Raw genomic sequence first — 9,202 nt, 5'->3', positions numbered from 1 at the left:
GTAATAGAACTTTTCTGTTTTGACCTCTGTAGTTACATATTCTCTTACCTTCTTGTGGGTGCTTTAACTCTTTGTGGTAATAAAAAATATTTTATTAATGAAATAAGACTATATCTTTAGCTTCTGCTTTAAAAAAGTCACTGTTTTGCCCCTCTGAAGGCCAGAAAAAACTGAAGAAAGGGTATTTGCTTAAAGGCTTGCAGAGAGTATGGACAAAGTGCATGCTGCTCAATAATGCTTTTTCAAATACTTCAGCTTGTCCTTGTATTGGTCAATATTTCTTTCTAGTTAAACTTTATTTCCCTTGTGGTCACAAGGGGAGCTTTCAACTGCTTTTTACTCTTGGTATAGGGTGATGGAGCAATCTGTTTTCACACATCCCAGGGAAGGATGGTCCAGCTGACAGGACACACACCACCTGGCAGCCCCAGCTCTGCCAAAGGCCTTGGGGAGCAGGACCAGTTCCAGCCTTCTCCTCTGCCCACCTGCTGAAGTCAAACTTTGAGACCTGTCTCTTTCATCACATTTAGATGGAATTAACCAAGTGGTTCCAAAGCTGTTTGTCAGGAAGTGAAGGAGGTGGCAGGGAGTGGTGTAAGTTGTGTCCTTGGAAAAAAGTGGGTAAAAATATGTCTGAAATGTCACTTTTTCTATTGCTGACAATGCTCTGTAACAAACTCATGAAATAGTCCAGAAAAAAATAAGATTAAATTCAAGGTCCTACATTTAGGCACAACCAACTGACTTTTAAAATACTGGGTAGGGAATGCTTATCCATTGTTGTAGAAAGCTATTGTGAGGTTATGGCATAACAAAGAGAAAACATAAGTAAATATGAAAAAATAAATGGAAATGGGATCTATAGCATGTATGCTTCACTAATGGAATCACACAGGATGCCATTCTCTTTGAATTTGAAAAAAATGGAGACTTGCTTCCAATTTTTACTTTGTATCTGTCTTGAACAGCAGCGATTACCAGAGAGGGGCCAGAACAGTGAAACAGCTGCAGTCAGAGCTCTAGGAAGTGCTGAGTAAAGTGCTCTAGGGAACCCTGCTTGAGCAGGGAGTTTGGGATAAATGACTTCTAGGAGTCCCTTCCAAGATTACCCATTCTGTAATTCTGTGTAATGGCTGAAAGTATTCAGGACAGTTAGAGACTGAGGTGATGTGCTAGCCATACCTGCCTGTGTAAAAGAGGATGGAAATAATGCATAATTTTGCTCAAGAAGACAAGCATTAGCCAAGTCAGATAACGGTATGCTTGAAACTGTGCAAGTTGTACAGTTTCCAATCCTGAATCTTCAAGAGCTGGTACAATTTTTTCCAGCTCTGTTTTTCTCCAATTGCATGAAATGTATTTCTGCAGTTCTTGCAGGTCAGTGTTTCCTCTAGAGCTGCTGCTGAGGCAGTGGACTAGTCTTACTGTTCACCTTCAGTTTATAAAAAAATCTCTGGATGTGCTGTTGAAAGTAGTTCTGCAGGATGAGCAAAATATTTGGGCAGCTTTTTTAACAATTTAAGGGTATCTTTGTAGTACTGTCAAAACTTCACAATTACCACAAGCACTAGTATGGCAGACCTTCACTGTTTTTCAGAATGTTCACATACTCTCCTGTGCAGAGCCTTCCTGGATGCAGAGCCTACATGTATTTTATATGTGCATCTCCTATCCAGCCTCCTTTTTTGAGCTCCTTTAGCTCCTTTAGCTGTTCCTTCTGATTTAGGGAAGAGCTGCAGTTCTTAACTTGGGGAATTGGGACCATGTGTTTTCTGGGCCTGCTTCTAGAAAGTCACAGTTTGGTTCTCAGGGTGCTGAAAAAATAAATATGTGTGAATACCTTAATTTCTGGGAGCTTCCTTCCACTGGCTGACCACATCACATGTAAGAGCTGACAGGGAGATGTACAAATATGTGGTCTGTCCAACTGGAAGGGGAGGAGGAGATGTCCACATTAGAAATATTTGTTCAGCTGCTACTGGAGTAAGGCCAGTCAAAGTTACTGTTTAGAGTATGAAGTGTGCTGCAGTCCATTTATCTTCTAAAGATAACCAAACAAGATAAAAGAACCCATTCTTTGGGACAGTTTTGGTTTTATTTGCTTGACTGCAATATCCTATTCTCTGTCATCCTGTACTGACCTTGGCATTGTTTAGCCATGCCTGATGGGAGCAAATTGTGACACAGCTGGGGACCAAAGAGACACCAAGCAGCCCATCCAGGCTGTGGAGCTTCCTTAGTGGCTGTCTAAGCACAGACACAGCTGCTTTGCACAAACCCCCTGCAGATTTCAGTAGCTTAATCTCAAGGTACCTGTGGACTGAAGGGATGGTGTGAAACTCTCCTACAGCCCCTGCACACAGTGTAGAACTTGGAGTACAAGCAGCTCTTGGAGAGAAACACACAAAATAGCATTAGTAGTATATGCCCATCAAAGGAATGTTAAAAAAAAATAAATGCTGCTTCTCCAGGGAGAAATGTTTTGTACAAGAATGTCTCCTGAATGTCTTCTGATGAGCTTCTTCCCCCTCTGGAACACCAAGAAACTTTGTATGTGTTGGGAAGCCTTTATTTACTGAATTTTAAGACAATGTTTCTCTTATATCATATTATAAAGCCATTTTTGTCTTGCACACATCAAGGAGCTTTAACTATAATTTTAATGTCTTTGCTATCAGAGGGTAGCCTTGTCAGGAATTTTCAGATGTCAGAGAAGTCATGCTTTGACTTTTTGTTTTCTTCTCTTTCTTGCTCTGATTAGTGCCTGATGCTGGCAGATACCAACAGCCTCCATGCAAAATTCTCAGTTGCTACAAGAGAACAAAATGCATCTCATCACCTTTAATTCCTTCCCCTGAATCTGTGTCATTAGATTTATCTTAGCCAAAAGAGGGAAAAGAAACTGTTCTCCCACTGTTTGTTTCCTGTATTTTCTTTCATTTTTTGTGGCTGTGTGGACACAAGGAGGAACATACTTTGTGAATAGTGGAATCAGACCTGAGGGGGCTAGTCTTTGGTTTCACACCACAGGCAACCTGATTAGAAAAGAAGAGAGGTCTTCCTTTTCTTCAGGTGATTGCTTAGGTCTGTTCTCCCTCCACAAATAATGAATTCTTGTCCAGTTCTGCTTTGCTAATAGAGAGGAAATTTTCAGTAAGAAAATGGTAACTTGGCTTATTTACTTGGGTTTTTAGTACAGGTTATCAGTTGAAGTTTGGGGTTATATAGGAATGTACAGTTTCATTTTATCTGCTTAACTGTCATAAAATCTAAATGTTGTCTTATCTAAATGGAACAGAGCAAACAGAAAAGACCAAGGCTGATAGCTGGATGTTCAGCAGAAAGCTGTAACCTCAGGCTGATTTTGTACTTCTTTTTCATGTTTCCTCTACTGTCTAGTTGGCATTTCCCACTTGGTCACAGAGAACAGAGGTTAGATCAGTATCAGAGCATGGAAACAGAAGTGCTAGAAGATCATGTGAGTAACCTCAGCACTTTCTGGCAAATCCTCTCAAATCCTGAAGCACGGGTCAGGACTCTCCTCAACCCTCCCCACATTCTTCCACATCCACAGAGCTCCACACCATGCAAGTTGTGCCTGTGTGTTCAGGACAGATGCTGATTTCTGAGTCTATACATTTCCAGTGTGTCACATATTTGCTGAAGATAACTTTGTATGCATTGACTAACCCCAGAAAAGAGGGATAAAGAGGGCAGCCAGCTGGGGGTACCCAGCAGGGTTCTCAGTGGTTTTCATGGACTACCCTTGTGACCTAGTGCCAAACATGATGGTCAAGGCAACAGCAACTTTTATTTCTATAGTTCACTGAATGTGTGCAGCATTTCTTGGGAACTTCAGCATTACTTGAGGTAATTCTGTGGTGAGCTTCATACACTATTATAAATTCCAAGAACCTTCACACTGGGAGAGGACAACAAGCAAATATTGTACTGAAATAGCAAAAATACATATTCACAGAATGATTATTACTATTTTGGTCTTCTAATTCTCTTTATTAAGAGACAGAATCAGTAACAAAAAAAAGACAATTCTAATCCTCCTCGCCAATACTTTAGAATAGGAGGATATTAGTATGCTTTCCTACTTCTTGTTATATGCTTTAAAGACTATTTAGTCATTATATATTGCTACTTGTGAATACTGTTACTGAGTAAAAGTTTAAGAAATAAAATAATGAGGAATATCTCACTTCAATAGTATTGACTGTATCAATTCTTAGAGTGTGTTTTTATTCATCTAACTTCATTTACATCAACGAATGACAATAAAAAGGGAAAGACCAGTTTCTCAAGACCATCCTGAGGAAGTGATACAAGGCATTATTAGATGTGCTTGAGGATGACTCAGTGTTTCTTAAGTTGCATCATACTAAATAAATTATACCAGAAGTTTGGATACAATCACAAAACAACAGGATGGGGAAAGCAAGCCAGTTCTGGATGCTAAAATACAAGCATTAGTTTGAAGTGAACAAGACAGGTCTGATTGGGTTTCACAAAGAAGCAAAGCAAGACTGATAAAAGAAGAGGCATGGGAGACTGGGATGATAAAAGGAAGTACAGCAGCACAGCAGGAGTGTGTGACACGGGACATGCTGCAGAATAAGGATTAGTGGTTTCATGGGATTACCTCTCTTCTAGTCATCTAAATCGTTGCAGACTTCAGACCTTCAATTTATTCCATGGACATTCCCATCTTTCCCTGGTCCCTTACTCTGAAGCATCACTTGATGCCCTGCAGTAAATGGCCTCTAGATCTCTCCTCTAGATCTCTCCTGCTGCCTCTGAAGTCAGCTGGAATAAGACAGCCTACTGCCACTGACTGAGAGCTAATTATTACAGATTGTTTGTGTCTCAGGCTCAGTGACTGTAGGGGATCACCATTTCTGAATTCTGAGTGTCTCAGTTACTTGCTGTTGAAATCTAAAAAACTAGGATCATGAAGCAAAACATTTTTGGGGATTTCAGGCAAAAGAGTAGCCTGTCAAGAGGACCAAGAGGAATTACCTAATTAGAGCTGTGCTAAATGAGTTACTCATGAACTTCTGAGAAATACATAGCACAAAGTTAACTGTGATTATCATGTGTGGAGGGTACATTCTGTATAGCAGTAATATGTGGCACAAAGTACCTATAACCCCCTATACTATGTGGATACAGCATCTTTTCCTAAAAACATTTTGCTAAAGCAGCAAATTAACTCAGCCTGTCTCTTCAACAGACCCCATGTGCCCAGCCTCCCACAAGTTACAGTCCTGTAAAGAAAACTCTGGAAACACCACCCTCTGCTTTCTGAGTGAACTGCCTTCCATGGAGACTGGAGAGCTGGGCCACCCACTAGTCCTCCTAGAGATTATTTTGCTTTTCAAAGATGGATTTTATTTGCAAGAAATTTTACATCATGATAGGTGAGTTAAGATAAAATGCAAGAACTGCATCTTCAAGCTGTGGCACCACAGATGTTTTTCTTGTCCCACTCATATTAAAAATGGTATGAGAATGTTTCTTTATGTGATACCTAAACCCTTGTGTAAAGGAGCAGATGGTTAAATGGTAATAGACTCTGTTTTTCTTAAAAACACCAAGATGTTTTAAATAGTCAGATACTGCATGGATGGCAATTGGCCACTGTGGAGAGGTGAAGTCAGACAGAGATGTGGGAATAACACTCCCACACTGATTAGGGAAAATATGTCTTCCCTTCTTCCCTCTACAATTTTGCATTGCCTGTCCCCTGGCACTTCTGATGAGGGGCTGCTCTACCTGACTTATTCCTTTCCTTATCTCTATCCCTATCCTTAACCATTCCCAGGGTGAGCCTGGCAAGAGCTGTGGCACAACAGGGCCAAAAGCAAGAGGCCCTGCACACTGGCACAGGGCTGGACAGAGGGTGGCACTTGTGCTGCTGGGAGATGGGGGTGCAGCCACCTCAGACAGAGTGTCCAAGTTCAGCCCAGCAGCCTGCATGGCACCCTTGCTGCTGATAAACCCAGGACTTCAGTCTAGGGCTCTGTCACACCAGGCCACAAGGAATAAGGGAGAAGGTAATGAGGCACATAGAGAAACTCAGAAGGCAGCTCTTGTCTGTCCTCCACCTACGTGATGCTGAAGGCCAGGGTACACAGTAATTGCAAAGCCTCTTAGAGAACATAATTAACTCCAGCTGGAGCTTTTCAACTTTTTAAAACCTTTCCCTCTTCATTAAGGGCATTAAGCAGTCACTTTTTCTTAGACCTCAGAGAAAATTACTTTCCTCACATTAATACAGTCTTTAAATGACCAAGAAATGTTCTTTGCTCTCCTTCATTCTAAGAAATAACTTACAGGTCATGTACTGAGAAGATCAGTTTCACCAGGGAGGAGTACAACTGAGAGATGGGTGACATCTGCTACCCATCACTTCTAGCTGAGTAGAAAGGCACACCTTTTCTGAGGTGTGTTAAATGCAGAGCAGAGAGCTCACAGAATGCTTTGAAAAGGTTTTGGGAACTTTCTGTTAAAAGCTGGTGTCATGAAAAGGAGAACTGCTGTAGGAAAAAACGTATTTGCTATTCTCTTTCTCTCAAGGAGACAGAAAAGGTAGGAAAATGCTTTTTCATCCTTTGTGGCCACCAGCTAATCAGCATGTTGGAACAATAGGGAACATTAATAGCTTGTGTGTGCTTTGCCAAATGCAATGCTATTTTTGGTATGTGTCTAAGGGTATGATTCAGCAGTTTTTAGCCAGCAAATAGTTCAGACCTATCTCAAGAGTATTTTAAGACTCATGGTATCACATGTTTCTTAGTAATAGTTTTCCTTTCTTCCTTTATCTGTGACTATATAGTAATTCCATTAATGAATCACTCATTAGTAAGTATGGGAAAACATTAAGTGAGAGAACTGTCAGAAGGATTCAGTGATTGCTAAAGGTGCTCCTGCTGAAAAGAATTATCTGTGGAGCTCTTTAATAAACTTTAATTCTGTGAGAGAGTTAACTTGAATTAAAGACAGCTGAAATCCATGAAATACAACCATGTCAGGGTCAACTCTGAACCATATTAGTTAGTAAAGCTAACTTTGCATGCAGGTAGGAGGGTTGGTAATCTTCTCAAGGCTACTAATACAAACTTCTATGTATTTTTAGGATTGGGGTTCTGGTTGCATTACTCATTTAGCATTGTCAAGAAAAGATACAGTGGTCAGAGGTCAGCTGTAAGGCTGGAAATTTGAACTGACAGTGTAAGTGTGAACATAAGTATGATGAGAAAGGTAGGATTCAACTACCTTAAAATACAGGGGGTGTGTGAGAAGCTCTTGTTTAATCTGCAGTCGGGGGTGAACCACTCATGTTCACTCTGTGTTAGGAGAAATGCAGCTTCATGAGCAGCAAGCAATATTCTTGATCTTCCTGATTTAGTGGTGTACTGTGGGAAAACACTTTGGCTTCCAGTTCCAGGTATCTGCTACAGTAGCCTGCTTGTTCCATACCTCACTTTTGTGGTTCTTTCACAATTTTCAGGCAGAACATAAAGCACATCTGATGCCCCTTGGCATGTTCACCCCATTCCTTGCATGGTGTGGAAAAGAAAGAACCTGTGTGGGCAATTTCCAGTATCTGTGAAATCAAACATATTCCTCTGGAAAAGAATTTCATGGTATTTCCTTTGCAGGGAGGGGCTGGGAATGAGAGGTGGAAAGAATCCGACCTGATAGTGCAGTGCTCACTGAAACAGTGAAAAATAATCAGCACAGTTCTAGGTGAGGGAGTGATTCCTGTTGTTCATGGGAGAGTCAGAGACCAAAATGCCTTTGCAGCTTCAGTCCAGGATCTAGACCTAATGTGAAGTGTCCATTAGTCAGTGGAACTCGATATTGATTCAGTGACTGAGCTGGGGGAAAAGAAACTTTGGGGTAGGTGAAAAACATCCCAAACACAAGGGTCTCACTCAGCCTCAAGCACTTGGATTTTCTTGGCAAAAGCAAAAAAAATTAACAACAAAAGAACACACACTCTAAAATATATTTTGGGAAAGACAAAATACTGAGCCTTATACAAAGTTATCTCTAAACAAGAATAACTCTGCAAAGTACAACATTAAAATGTTAGGAAATGTCAGACCCTGAACAACTTGCCTGCTTGTTTTTCTTTACTACAGTGAAGAGGAAAATTTCTGTATTTTGTTTTAAGCTGTTCTGTGATTTAAACCAAATTCACACCAAAGCTTACTTATTGCAATAACCCCATCCCAGTCTTTTGTATTTTAGAGGGGTAAAAGTTTATGGAAATTAAATGAATGAGTGTTATGTCACATCAAGGCACCAGAATAGCAACAAGCCAAGAAATTAACAAAATAAAACTCTTCCAAGAATACATAAGTTGTCCTTTGGTAAAGGTAACAAGAAAATGTCTGTTGAAGGTTTGGGGGCTCCCATGTTCCCTCAGTATTCACAAGCAAGATTACAAACTTCAGCAGTGAAATACAAATGTGGGATGTGTCATGTGAAGTTTTCTCATGTGTATTTCTGACAAATTAGGGTTCTTTAGGTTAAGAGATGAATAAATCACTCTATCAGACAGTTTGTGGTGTGTGTGGGAAGTCTTTTTGAGAAGGTGTGTTAAAAGAATTCTGTAGTAGCTGGGTACCAGAGTGAATGCCAACATCTTACTACAGGCTTAGCACAGTATGAATTAGTTACTTACAATGAAAGCTTTTTTCTCCCCTGGATTCCCACAGAGTTAACAGTTCTGTAAGCAAGTAAAGCCAAATGAAAATATGAAAGCTGTGCAGACCTCTGGCCTTGTCAGCCACTATGTAAGGCAAAGTTCAGCTCGCTGCTCCCCATTGCTGACATTCTTGGCAGGCAGGACAAAGCTTTCCTCCTACCACTGCTGGAGCCTTGCCACAGCTGGGCTGAACATCTCCCTGCTTTAGGCTCTGAGAAGCTGATGGAGGACATTTGATATTGTACCTGTATCTTTTTTTAATGGGGGGAAAAAAAATAAAGTCACAAAACTGATCTTGCAGAACACAATAATGTACCACTCTAAGTAGTAAGCAATTTATTGATTCGAGGTAAAATAGTTATAATCTGCTTGCTAGGAGTTTAAAATTTTTTGCAAGTTCAAGTTAGGCTTCACACACAAGGAATGATAGGAAACAATCACTAGAATGATTTAAGTCTTGTGGCACTCCAACTC

The sequence above is a fragment of the Erithacus rubecula genome, assembly GCF_903797595.1.
Source record: "Erithacus rubecula genome assembly, chromosome: 8".
NCBI classification, from domain to species: domain Eukaryota; kingdom Metazoa; phylum Chordata; class Aves; order Passeriformes; family Muscicapidae; genus Erithacus; species Erithacus rubecula.
This window is presented reverse-complemented; position numbering follows the sequence as displayed.